Source organism: Nicotiana tabacum, chromosome 1 (assembly GCF_000715075.1).
Source record: "Nicotiana tabacum cultivar K326 chromosome 1, ASM71507v2, whole genome shotgun sequence".
NCBI classification, from domain to species: domain Eukaryota; kingdom Viridiplantae; phylum Streptophyta; class Magnoliopsida; order Solanales; family Solanaceae; genus Nicotiana; species Nicotiana tabacum.
The window spans coordinates 178,038,096-178,052,419 of record NC_134080.1 but is presented as its reverse complement, the minus strand read 5'-3'; positions in this window follow the sequence as shown (position 1 = coordinate 178,052,419).

Genomic DNA, 14,324 nt, shown 5'->3' with positions numbered 1-14,324 from the left:
GTTCAGTTTTCAGAGATATTTTTGAGAGAGTTTGTACTTCAATCCCTTCGAGATACATGGCACACCAAGTTTGAGCAGCTGCATCAGGGCACTATGTCAGTATTAGAATATGCCGTCAGATTTAGTGATTTGGCCAGACATGCACTTGCCTTGGTCGCTACAGTTAGAGAACAAGTCTGTAGATACATTTATGGGCTCAGACATGATATTTGGTTTAGCATGGTTCGGGAGTTGGAGTCAGATGTTTCGTTTCACCAGGTGGTAGGGATCACTCACCGATTAGAGGGCATATGGGACCGATAGCGAGAGGACAGACGAGATCAGGAGAGAGAGAGAGAGAGAGAGAGTACATGGAGGTGAGAAGGACTCGTAGACCGGAGAGATCTACTAGTCCTTATTTAGAGGCAGGGTGCGACATGGTAGAGGTTTCGTGGGTCAGCTATTTTGGTTTGAGCTTCAGGCTTCGCATAGTGATTTAGGTGTTCATGGGTCTTAGAGTACCCGTACCACATAGTTCCCACAAACATGTCAGCAGAGGGGTTACTTTGAGTATGGATATACTAGCCACATGGTGAGAGATTGCCCCAAATTTCCGGCAGATGTATCACATCGAGGTATTCAGGTGAGTAGAGGGCTCCCAAGAGGGGGAGGCCCGACCCGTTGATGTGTTTCATATAGTAGGCTTGAGGCTTCTGTGCCAGATGATGCCATTCAGGCATGCTTTCGGTTTGTTATAGAGGAGTACCATCCATATTTCATTTTAGTTCTGCTTATCGGGGCGAGTTCCCCTATTTGTTGCTCCACTTATGGGTGCATTTCATGATTAGCACTCTGTTATGTGTTGCACTGTTGGGAGATTATATGAGCGATAGCCCGTGTCTATCATCTGTTTTATTCATTATTGAGAGTTATAAGACCAGTAGTAAATTCCTATTGTCCATTACGGTAGGCTTGGTGCGATTTTTGAGTATTTTTGGTTAAGAATTGTGATTTTTATGCTCCATCGGTGTGGGAGCCAGTACGTGTTGTAATTTTGTTGACGGAATTGATCTAGTGAAAGATTCCCATTGGTTTGATGTATATCTTACTTGTGATTCAAAGTTGAGGGGGGGGACCCTCGTGATTTCATGTGATTTGATGTGTTCGAACTGGGCTGTGTACCGCGGTCGAAGTTATGTCAGGATGAGATCCTTGTGATTTGATCATATATTTGAATTTTCCTTGTATTGATTCATAGAATTTTACTGATAAAGAGTTGTTCCTGTCGGGCTTGTTTGATAGTTCTCTTATGTGTTTCTCTTTACATATTCAGTTATTTTCGTTCTGTGCTTCTTAAATTTTAGCTTGCGAGGTATGTGCCCAGTGGTGTTAGTTGTGACTTGTTGATTTGGGTGTTTGGTTATGAGTTCTTCGTGTTCCTTGCATCATTGTCAGTGTTATGGAAAATAGAATTCCATCAGATATAAGGCTAATTGTCGGTGCTGGATTTGATTTCGAGCAGCTATTATGATAAGAAATGTTATTATAGGCCTATGTGTGGTGTGTTATATTGTGTGGTCATACCTTGTGGGTGTAGGCATGAGTTGATGCAGCTGGTTGAGATTGATACCAGATATGGATATAGAATCGGGTCTTTTGGAAGTGAATACAAGGTGAGAATTTTGTCTATAAGGCTAATCGATGTTGGTAGAAAGGCAAAATTTCAGTTGAGATGGTGTCGTCAGATTTATGTGGATTGGGGTGACGTGGGATCACCCGCAGGTGTCTGTTGGAAGTGTGAATTCAGTGATTTGATGAATTCGAGGCAAATCTTGGCACGTTCGAGGACGGACGTTTGTTTTAAGAGGGGGAGGATGTAACGACCTGACCTATCGTTTTGAGAATTTAAGATTCGTTCGGCAGCGTAAGATCTTGAAAAACTTTATATTATGTGTATCGACTTGCAAGCGTATTGAATTCAGTTACCGGAGGATTCAGAGTCGAATTGAAAGAAGGATTCTTTGGAAGCTTAAGTGGTGAGAATTTGACTGGAATTTGACTTTCGAGTAAACATCTCCGGAATGGGTTTTAAATGATCCCAACAACTTCATATGGTAATTTTGGACTTAGGCGTGCATCTGGGTTTGGATTTAGAGGTCCGTAGGGTAAATTGAGGCATTTTGGCGAAAGTTGGAAAAGTTGAAGTTTGGAAAATGGAGAAGTTTGACCCAAGTTGACTTTTGTGATATTGGGGTCGGAATGAGATTTCGAGAGTTGGAACAACTCCGTTATGTTTGGGACTTGTCTGCAAAATTTGGCGCCATTTCGGGTTGGTTTGGTTGGTTTCAACACGAGTTTTCGAAGTTGGAAGAATTTAGAAGTTCATAGTTCAATTCCTGGCGCGATTTGCATTTCCAGCATTGTTTGATGTGATTTGAGACTCCGAGCGAGTCCGTGTTAGGTTATTGAACTTGTTTGTGTGTTTATACGGGGTCCTGGGGGTCTTGGGTGTGTTTCAGATGGGCTACGGGCCAATTTCCTCTATTTTTGGATTGCTAGTTTCTGGTGTCTGATATCCTTCTTCATGATCGCGAAGTCTCTTATACTTTCGCCTAGTGTTCCGTTGATCTGCTCCATGATTCTTCTTCGCGTTCAGCCTCTCGCATTCATGAGGGTATACCCTTCCTTCTTTGCGTTCGCATTCCCCATCTCGCGTTCGCGTAGCAAAACCAGGCCCTGGGCACTGGTGATCACTTTCCTCTTCGCGTTCGCGTGTCCTTTACGCGTTCGCGTAGGTTCTCTTTCTCTCTTCTTCGCGTTCACATCACTTCACTCGCATTTGCGATGGGCTTTTCTTGGCAGCTTCATTTTTCTTTTTCGCAAATGCGATTCCTCTTCCGCGTTCGCAATGCATAAGGACCTGGGCAGAATATAAGATCTTCAAATCGAGGGTTAGGCCATTTTTTTTATATTTTGACTTGTAGAGCTCGGTTTTGAGCGATTCATTTTGGGGTTTTCAAGAAATTCGACTGGGTAAGTGTTCTTTACCTAGTATTTAATATATTCCATGATTTTATATTTATTTTTATCATTTAATTTTTGTTTTGGGTTGAGAAAAATGTTGGTTTTTGAAGAAAATTTCTAAAATGAAAAATCATGATTTGAAAAACAAAATGGTATCGGAATTTGATTCTTTTTGTATGGTTGAACTCGTATCGGAATGGGTACTCGGTTTTTGTAAAATTTGTCGGGTTCCGAGGTGCCGGCCCGGGGGTCGACTTTTGGACCGATTTTTAGATTTCTAAAGATTGAGATTTTATGATCCGGAATAGTTTCTTATGAGTTTTATTTGTACTTTGAAGTTACTTTGGTTAGATTTGAGCCGTATGGAAGTCTTTTCACCCGAGAAGTTCGTTTTAGAATATCAGTTTGTCGTCTTTGAGGTGAGTATCTTGCCTAACCTTGTGTGTGTGACTTCCCCTTAGGATTTGAGTCTTCTATGTTGATTGTAATCCATGTACGCGAGGTGACAAGTGCGTGCCCGGACTTATTTGTGGATAGTTGGCCTTTTAGGGTTCTTAGGTCCTTATTTTCACTGTGTATGACGTTGTTCTTGATATGACTGAGTTCCTATTTACTAGTTTCACATCTACATGCTTAAATTAGAATTAATTGCTTTAGGATTCACTCTTATTGCCTATTTGACTTAACTGAAGATTTTACCTCTCTATTGTCATGCTATCTCTTCATAACTTCTTATCTTTAGTTGAAATTATTGTCATCTCCTCCTATAATTATTTAGTCTTAATTAAGGCTTTTTATTTTTTTTTTTTTTTAGTCCGCTAGGCAATTGCCTAGGGTTAGTTTTATATATAATCATTAAAAATACGAAATACAACGTCATGATATCCTACGAACTGAATGAAATATAGTTTGAACTTAACAAATATCCTATTATCAAAATTGAGTGATGCACTCAACATTGATATCACATTAATGCTATTAAACTTTGTAATATAATTCAGCATCCCCGAAAGTGCATTTGAAAAGCATAATGCAACGTTCTAATTGCGTGCACTCCATTTGCAATTGTCATTTTGTATCCTCCAATGTACTTTTATCTGTCATTTGCGTTCCTCCATTTTTAATACGTTTCCAGCATACATTCTTGAGGTTCCAAATGCTGTTGGGAAACCAGTGCACAGCTAAGCTTGCACGCCATCTTCTTTTTGGTCGACGTCTGTTCTTGAAGCAGCAGCCATCTGCTTCGTTCTTGTTGCATGACAGCGCTGATGCCGAAGAGTGAAGATCCCTTTGCTCAACAACATGTGTTGTCTGCCATGCCTTTCTCATTAAACCATGTGTGCACATTAAAATATTCAGAACTGCGTGCTCTTTGTCCCTTGGCATTTTTAGTTGCTGTGTTTAATTACCTTCGCGCATGCATTAATGCCGTTAATATCGATCTTCTGTAGCCTTATGGTTGTTGTTCTTGCTGTAAATTCCACTCCAAAAAGTGTACGTCTCTCTCACAAATTCAGCATAATATTTTAATCTCTCCCACATGTTGATCTCATGAAGTTTGACAAACATTATCGTGCATGGCAGCTGCACCTTCTTTCCCCTTGCTGCGTTCCTATTTCTTTGTCCTTAAAGGAGACAGCTTTTCGTTGGAAAGCACGTGAGCTCCACCTACAGCTGCATCATAAAGAAATATATCCCATAGTACCTTCTTCCTAGAGTATTGCATGCTTTTATGTATCCTAGATAAATTTCCATGTGCTTTCCACTTTTTCATATGATTCCTTTGCTCACCAGCAGGTGTTGTCTGCCAGGCCTTCCCCATTAAACCTTGTGTGCATATTAAAAGATTATTTAATCGCTGTCTATCTATAATTGAATTGTTGAATATTCTTCGTAATTTCCCAACCTTAAAAGAAGTCTAGATATCCCATATTTAGTTGACTTGCCCTTATTTGGGAACTATTTGATTCGTGTTAGATTTTTCTTGTTGCCGAACTGCATATTGTGTAATCGTTGTGGCATATTAGTTCCTTCCTTGTTGAGATGTTCCCTTTTCACATAACATTCTTTATTGTGGTTATTCCTTGTGAATGAGTTCTACCTTTTCTTTGTGATTTAAAGTTTTTGAGTTGATTTACTTGTCGTACTTTGTATTATTGTCATTGTTGCTGTTGTACTCGTTGTGGTGATACACAAGTTTTCTGCTTTGCTGTAATTGTTATCTCTGTTGGTTGCGCTGCATATTTACTTTGGGACTACTGAAGGGTATTCCGGGAGATCCCCTTGCATATTTACTTTGGGACTACAGAACGGTATTCCGGGAGATCCCCCTGTACTGCATACTTACTTTGAGACTACAGAACGGTATTTCGGGAGATCCCCCAGCACTACATATTTACTTTGGAACTACAGAACGCTATTTCAGGAGATCCCCCTGCACATTTACGTTTGGGACTATGGGACGGTATCCTGGGAGATCCCCTGTTGTTATATCTGTGTTCTGAGCTGCTAATCTTTTATGCTTACATTCTTTTAAATATTCTACGTGCTGTCCGTTCTTTTCCTTATACTTACTAGCTGGTACGAATTATATTAGGACACTTGCACAGGCATACACGTAGCTAAGCACCCTTAACGGATATGAGGTTTTTTTTGATATTGCTGAGTATAGACACACACACACCTTTGTTTACTTGCATTCCATGTGGGAATGACTCTATTTGGCACGTGAATCGTCAGTGTGGTTATGAGGTGTGATGAGGGCACATGATGCCAAGTTTTAGGGTTCAGGTACCCGTATTGTATGATTATGAGATAAGGTGTCACAAGATGACTTATATTCGAGGGATATTAATTGAAAAGATTATATTCGAAAGGTATTTATTTTGGAAGAACTATGTTTGAAAGATATTTATTTGAAGGAAGTATATTTCAAAATCTTTATTGAAAGGATTATATTCTAAAAATTTCTATTCGAAAGCTTAGGTGAAAGATTTATACTTGAAAGGTTTTGACTAATTGATTGGAGTTTGTTGGCTAAGACGTGTTGTGAAAACTGCCGTAGTTGCTGAGTTATTACTTGTCTTTACTGTATTCGTGATTTTGGATTTGGGTTGTGTTTCCGTTCACTCCTCTATGTCCTTATTATGGTGTTCCGCTGTATACTGTATTGTTAGCCATATCGTGTAGTCTTTATGTAGAAATCATGCACTGTTGTTCCTATACTTATACATGTTCTGTTTATTAGACTAGTGGGTGTCTTGACTGTTCCTCGTCACTACTCCACCGAGGTTAGTCTTGATACTTACTGGGCACCGCCGTGGTATGCTCATACTACCTTTCTCTATATTCTTTTTGTACAGATCCAGGTATCTTTTGTTAGTAGCAGTGCGGATTCTTGCCGAGGAGACTCAAGGTAACCCTGCTACTGCGTTCGCAGGCTTCAGAGTCACCTTCCTATTTTGTATTCACACTGTTGTATTTATTTCCTAACAGTTGTATTTAGAAGTTGTAGCGAACTCTGTAGAGCTTATGACTTGTACTACTGGATTTTGGGAATTATAAATTTTTATAGAGATTTCTGCTTCGAGACTGTTAAATTTCCTTTATTATTGTTGTATTTCAGTACAAGTTAGGCTTACCTAGTCCCTGAGACTAGGTGCCATCACGATACCCAAACAGAGGGAAAGTTGGGTCGTGACATATTAAACCGTTACTTATATTTTGATCTCGTTAAGATAAATTTTACTAAATAGACCGCCAAATTTTAAAACATGCTTGCAAGAATTTTGAAGCACAAAAAATTATGATGATCACCAAAATTTTAGCTTTGTAGCTGAAATTCTAATGATCCATAAAAATTTGTGGTAAAATCCAAACGATCACCATAATTGCTTCATGTTTTAAAATTCTATCACCATATTTTAACATTCCAGTGATTGAGAAAATCATGCCGAGCAAACTTTAAAATTCGGGCATGGAGTTTTTTTTCAAACTTCTATTACTGGGGTGTATGCGGTAAAATTAGTTGGTGATAGTTGGACGAATGAAGAGGTGACACGTGGAGTTGAAGACAGACAGAATGTGAGTCAGCAATTAGTTGATACAGGTTGCAACCATGTGATCGGTGTTTGGTGAATTTCGAAGACAGGGTAACCGATAACAAGGATTTGAAGAATTTATATCAGATAGCATTTAATAAGCAGCTGTTACAGAAAGTATCTGCATTTATGGCTAACCATTATACAACCATCAATGACGGTTTTATTCTTATTCAAGAAGAGCTTGATTTGGGGAACTTGTCTCCTTAAACATAGCTATAAATAAGAGAATTAGTACATTATGTATATAAAAGCTATATTCTGCTCTCAAATTATAAAATTACTTGCTTTCTTTTGTTCTTAATATTATTCATACTACTGCTTCCGGAGAAGCTCATCATACTAGCAAGCTCGTATTTCTTTAAGTTATTTTTACATTCTTGATTTCATTCTTATTTATTTCATATTGATGGATCAAATTAATTCACGTATTTATAAACCACGTTACAAATTCAACTGTTCCATTTTACAGGTAACATGAGGTCAAAAAAATAAATAGTGATACTGAAATATCCTAAATTTGTTATTCTATCTTTAAAATTCTTAACATCAAACTCATTAAAATTTTTAATTATGGGTTGAAGACTTCAAATTTAAGTTTGTTTAGATATATTATATTTACTCCATATTGAAAATACTTTATTTGAATGAATCTGTTTCGGAAGAGCGGCATCCGTGACAGTCAATCATGTTAAAATAGCACGGGCTAGCCAGTTTTAGGATTGATCATTCAAAAATAGCTAGTGTTTGTAAAGTTATTGAAAAATAGCCACTATATTACTGCAACATGGACCGGTCCATCATAATATACTGGAGATTGGTGCACATATTTTTGAACTCCCAGCATATTATGCTGGAACTCCAACACACGGAAAGTTCCAGCATAATATACTGGAGATTGGAGCAACTGTGTATGAACTTCCAACATATTATACTGGACCGGTATATTATACTGGAACTCCAGTATATTATGCTACTTATACTGGAACTCCATTATAATATGTTGGAGTTCAAATATACTTATGCTGGAACTCCATTATATTATGCTGGACCGGTATACTTTGCTGCTCCAGTATATTATGCTGGAGTATTTTTCCGAATTTTGAACAGTGTTTTCATTCAGATTTATCTTTACATAAAAAGTGGTTAAATTTCGATTACTTTTAAAACTGTGACTATTTTTGAATGACCACTTATAAATCTGGCTATTTTTGAATTTCTCCCTTTAAGACAACAGATTATCCGTATTGGCAAGGGCCCGGTTGCACACTCTCATATTAGTTTGGCTTACAAAGTGCCAAATGTCATTAATTGACTCACGAACCTCAATCTTCAATGGTCAGAGCTTACGTGAAATTATAAAATTTTGCTAGTCATAGTAATGACCAAATTAATATACAGAAACATGTAAACTAATGGTACTTTTTCACTAGTGAATGAGTGGAATTGTCACCCAATGAAGATTGCCACTTTGTAAATCCACACCAACCTCCCTTGATTTGATATTCAACCCATCATCAAATTTTTGGAGAGTTTTTAACAAAACCATCCAAGAAAAATGACACCTCACCCTGAAAATATGACACTAGCTAAAACTGACCATTAACCCTGAATTATTTAATCATGTGGTATCTCCAACTTATTAGTTACTAATAATAATCTTCTAGGAGGGGGGAAAAGAAAGAAAAGAATGGGAAGTAAAGTTTCTCCAAGAAAGTTGCATTATGATGTTAGTATGTCAAAGAGAACAAGAAAGCCATTGAATCTGAATGCAATTAGTGATAAAAAACCTCAGCAGTCTGAAGAGTTGATTGGTTCAGTGGAGAAAAAACAAGCTCCAAGTGAAGAAGAAAGGAAATATGAGAGGAAGAGTTTGAAACAGCTGATTGAAGTAAGAAGCATTTCGCTAAGGCAACATTTTATAGAGGAAGAAAAGCAACTACAAGTGATGGTAAAACAGCAGCCAGAAGAGAGCATGGTAAATGGACTGAAGTTGAAGAAAATTGTGAGATGTTATACCAATGTTTTAAGTCATATGATTAAGAGAAAGAAGACTGCTGGTTACAGAATGAAAATGCAGGTCCACAAGTCCAAATCTTGAGCTTATACAGAGGAATTAAGTTTTTTTCGTTTTCTTCATTGGGATCTAAAAACTCCCAACAGGAAGAGTGGGGTAGGGGAAGAAGATTAGAACTATATGATTATGTATATGTGCACTTCTTTTTGACAAAATTATTATTATTTGCATTCACGAGAGGTAGCAACAACAACATACATCACAAATTATCCTTAAACTGTGTAGTCTGTCCAATATCAAGTAATTAACTATAGATGAGCAAAAAGCTTGAGGTGCAACTCATACATAATCATAGCAATTCATAATCCCCTTACGAATGCTAGTACAACTCAACGACTGGACTACTAATAAGCAAAAGAAGCTCAAAAAGGCACCCACGGATAATTTAATTAAAAGCAATGAAAAGAAAGTGGACTCCAAATAATCCACCAGTTACAAATTAGACTTCAACTTTCCAATAAATATATAACCAGAGATCTAGAATTTTAAGCTTATGGATTCCTATAATAATATTAAGTTAATCGATATGATAATTGGACCAACGAACTGGGTTCAAGTTAAATATTCTTATACTTTTAATGAATTTTTTAGTACAAACACAAGGTCTAAACAAAAGTTACTGGGTTCACGGGAACCCGTAGCCTTTGCTCTAGATCCTCCCTTGTAGATAACAACTATAATATACCTGGAGTTTCAAATAGGCATGGATATCTGCTCCGCATCTCCCGCTCGATCTCCCAGGTAGCCTCCTCGACTGGCTGGCCTCTCTACTGCACCTTCACTGAAGCTATGTTCTTTGACCTCAAGTTTCGAACCTGCCGATCCAAAATGGCCACAGGCTCCACATCATAAGTCAAATCATCATCCAATTAAACCTTGTTGAAATTCAAAACATGAGACGGATCGCCGACATATTTCCAGAGCATGAAAACATAAAACACTGGATGAACACTCGATACACTAGGTGGAAATGCAAGCTTATAAGCCACCTCTCCAATCCTCTCAAGCACCTCAAACGGGCCAATGTATCGAGGGCTCAACTTGCCCTTCTTCCCGATCCTCATAACACCCTTCATGGGTGAAACTCTGAGTAGTACCTTCTCCTCCACCATGTAAGCAACATCATGAAGCTTTCGATCAACGTAGCTCTTCTGTCTTTGCAAAGCCAATCCTAAATCAACTTAACCTCATCCAAAGCATCCTGAACCAAGTCAGTATCTAATAGCCTAGCCTCACCTAGCTCAAACCAACCCACAAGAGACCGACACTATCTCCAATACAAAGCCTTATATGGAGCCATCTGAATGCTCAATTGGTAGCTGTTGGTGTAGGCAAACTCTGCAAGCGGCAGAAACGGATCCTAAGAACCCCCGAAATCTATGACGCAAGCGTGTAGCATATCCTCCAACATTTGAATAGTGCGCTCGGACTATCTGTCCGTCTAAGGGTGGAATGATGTACTCAACTTAACCCGTGTGCCTAACTCTTGCTGCACTGCTCTCCAAAACTACAATGTAAACTGCGTTCCCTAATCTGAAATGATGGACACTGGCACACCGTGAAGGCAAACAATCTCGGAGATGTAGATCTCATCCAACTACTCCGAATAATAAGTAGTCCCAACTAGAATGAAATGTGCGGACTTGGTCAACAGATCCATAATCACCCAACTAACATCAAACTTCCTCGAAGTCCGTGGGAGCCCAACTATAAAATCCATGGTGATACACTCCCATTTCCACTTCGGAATCTCAAGCCTCTGAAGCAATCCGCCAGGTCTCTGATGCTCGTAGTTTACCTGCTGACAATTTAGGCACCAAGCTACAAACCCCACTATATCCTTCATCCTCCTCCTCCACCAATAGTGCTACCTCAAGCCTGATACATCTTTGCGGCATACGGATGAATAGAATACCGTGAACTGTGGGTCTCCTCAAGAATCAACTCATGTAGCCCGTCTACATTGGGCACACAAATCTGACCCTGCATCCTCAACACTCCATCATCCCCAATAGTAACCTCCTTTGCATCACCTTGCTGGACTGTGTCCTTAAGGATAAGAAAATAGGGATCATCATACTAACGCTCTCTGATGCGATCATATAAGGAAGAACGAGAAACCACACAAGCTAGAACTCAACTAGGCTTCAAAATATCTAATCTCACGAGCTGATTGGCCAACGCCTGAACATCTAATGCGAGCTGTCTCTCACCCACCGCAATAAATGCAAGGCTTCCTATACTCTCCAACTTTCTACTCGAGGCATCGGCCACTATATTGTCCTTCCCAAGATGATATAAAATGGTGATATCATATTCTTTTTGTAGCTCCAACCATCTTTGCTGCCTCAAATTTAGATCCTTTTGTTTGAACAAGTACTGGAGACTTTGATGATATGTAAATACTTCACAAGACACACCATAGAGGTAGTTCCTTCAAATGTTCAATGCATGAACGATGGTTTCCAACTCCTAATCATGAATATGGTAGTTCTTCTCATAAGGCTTTAACTGGCGTGAAGAATAAGCAATCACTTTGCCCTCCTGCATCAAGACACACACAATACCAGTCCGAGAAGCATCACAATACACTGTATAAGAGCCTGACACTGAAGGAAAACTAGAACTGAAGTTGTGGTCAAGGTAGTCTTGAACTTCTAAAAGCTCTCCTAACAGTCATCTGATAACCTGAATGGAGACCCTTCTGGGTCAATTTGGTCAAAGGCGTTACAACGGATGAGAAACCCTCTATAAAGCGACAATAATATCCGTTCAAGCTGAGAAAACTCAGAATCTCAGTAGCTGAAGACGGTCTGGGCCAACTCTGAGCCGCCTCTATCTTCTTTGGATCCATCTTAATACCCGCACTGGACACCACGTGCCACAAGAACGCCACCGAACTAAACTAAAACTTACACTTGGAGAACTTGGCACAAAGCTTCTCATCGCTCAACCTCTGTAGTACAATCCTCAAATGTTGGGCATGCTCCTCCTGGTTATGTGAGTACACCAGGATATCATCAATGAATACTATGACAAACGAATCAAGATATGGCTAAAATTCACTGTTCATCAGATGCATGAATGTTGCTGGGGCGTTGGTTAGCCTAAAAGATATCAAAAGGAACTCATAGTGACTATAACGGGTCCGGAATGCCATATTTAGAATATACAAGTCCCGATTCTTCAACTGGTGATACCCAGACCTCAGATCAATCTTAGAGAATACCCTCGCTCCCTGATACTGGTCAATTAAATCATCAATGCGCGGCAAATGATACTTGTTCTTAATTGTAACTTTGTTCAATTACTTATAGTCGATGCACATCCGCATAGTACCATCCTTCTTTTTCACAAACATAACTAGTGCACCCTAAGGAGACACACTAAGCCAAAAAAACCCCTTATCAAGGAGCTCTTGAAGCTGCTCCTTCAACTCTGCTGGTGCCATATGATACGGAGGAATAGAAATGGGCTGAGTGCCTGGTACCAAGTCAATACCAAAATCAATATCCCTATCGGGTGGCATGCCTAGTAGGTCTGCAGGAAATACATCTGGAAAGTCTCGCACTACCAGGGCAGAATCAATAGTGGGAGTATCAGCAACAACGTCTCTCACAAAATCCAAATATGACAAACACCCGTTCCCAACCATCCGTTGGGCCTTTAGGTAAGAAATCACTCTGCTGGGAACATAATATAGAGAACCTCTCCACTCGATACTTGGCAACCCCGGCATCGCCAATGTCAGGGTCTTAGCATGCCAATCTAGAATAGCATGACATGGAGACAACCAATCCATACCAATATCACATTGAAATCAACTATATACGCAATAAGAGATAAACTCTAGTCTCCAATCTCCCAATAGTTACCACACATGACCAATACACATGGTCCACAATAATAGTATCGCCCACGGGCATAGACACATGGACATTTGAGACTAAGGACTCAAGGGGCATATTCAAATAACAGTAAAATATGATAATACATACGAATACATAGAACCAGGGTCAAATAATATATAGGCATCCCTGTGGCATACTAAGACAATACCTGTGATCACTGTGCTTAAAGAAATGGCCACTGTCCTGACAGGAATAACATTGAATGGAGCCTCACCACCACTAGATTAGCCTCCCCCTTTAGGGCGACCTCTAGATGACTGAGCCCTACCCCGAGATGGCTGTGCGAGTGGTGAAGTGACTGGTGCAGAAGTCGTAGCCTGACCCCTCTACTGAACTGGACCTCCCAAGAGATGGGGAAATTGCCTCCTAATATGTCCAAGCTTCCCACACTATTAGCAACCTCGATTTGTCAATGGTGGTGGGGACAGAATCAGACCCCGAGAACTAGAATAACTGCTAGAAGAACCTGGTGCAGATGAACCCTGAACTGAAGGAGCACGAGATGAACTCTAATCTGGGAGAGCACTAAGAGATAACTGCCCCGAGCGAGCACTATATGAACCATGGCTAGCTGATGCACCACGATGAACCTATCAATCCATCTAAGCGGGCCTATAAGGACGACCCTTGTTGTGGTAGGACTGCCCCCAGAAGGAACACCGATGAAACCACCTGAACCACGAGGCCTCTTAGCCTCCCTCTCCTCACAATCCTAACTATGGACCAACTCTCGCTACCGAGCAATATCAACCGCCTCGTCGAATCCTAGCACCTGATGCATTCTCTTGAGTTATAAAAACAATGCAACAAATAACTGAGGCCATCAATGAACCTTATAATCCTCTCTCAGTGGGAACCAATTAGATTTCATGACGAGCAAACTCGAAAAATCTCATTTCACACTGGGTCACAGACATGACCTCCTGGCGTAGCTGCTCAAACTGCCTACGTACCTCCTCCATGCGGGGTCAGTGGCACAAACTTCACCAAAAAGAGAATGGAGAACTCATTCCATGAAAGTGGTGCATCATTGGCTGACCTGCTCTGCTCATAGGCCTCCCACTATCTAAATTCTTTCCATGTTAACTGAAAAGTAGTAAATAAGACCCCACTAGTCTCCAGAATACCTGCCGTGCGAAAATTCCACTGGCATCTATCCAAGAAGTCTTGAGCATCCTGAGACTCAGCTCCACTGAATGTTGGAGGCTTGAGCCTCCTAAACCTCTCTAGACT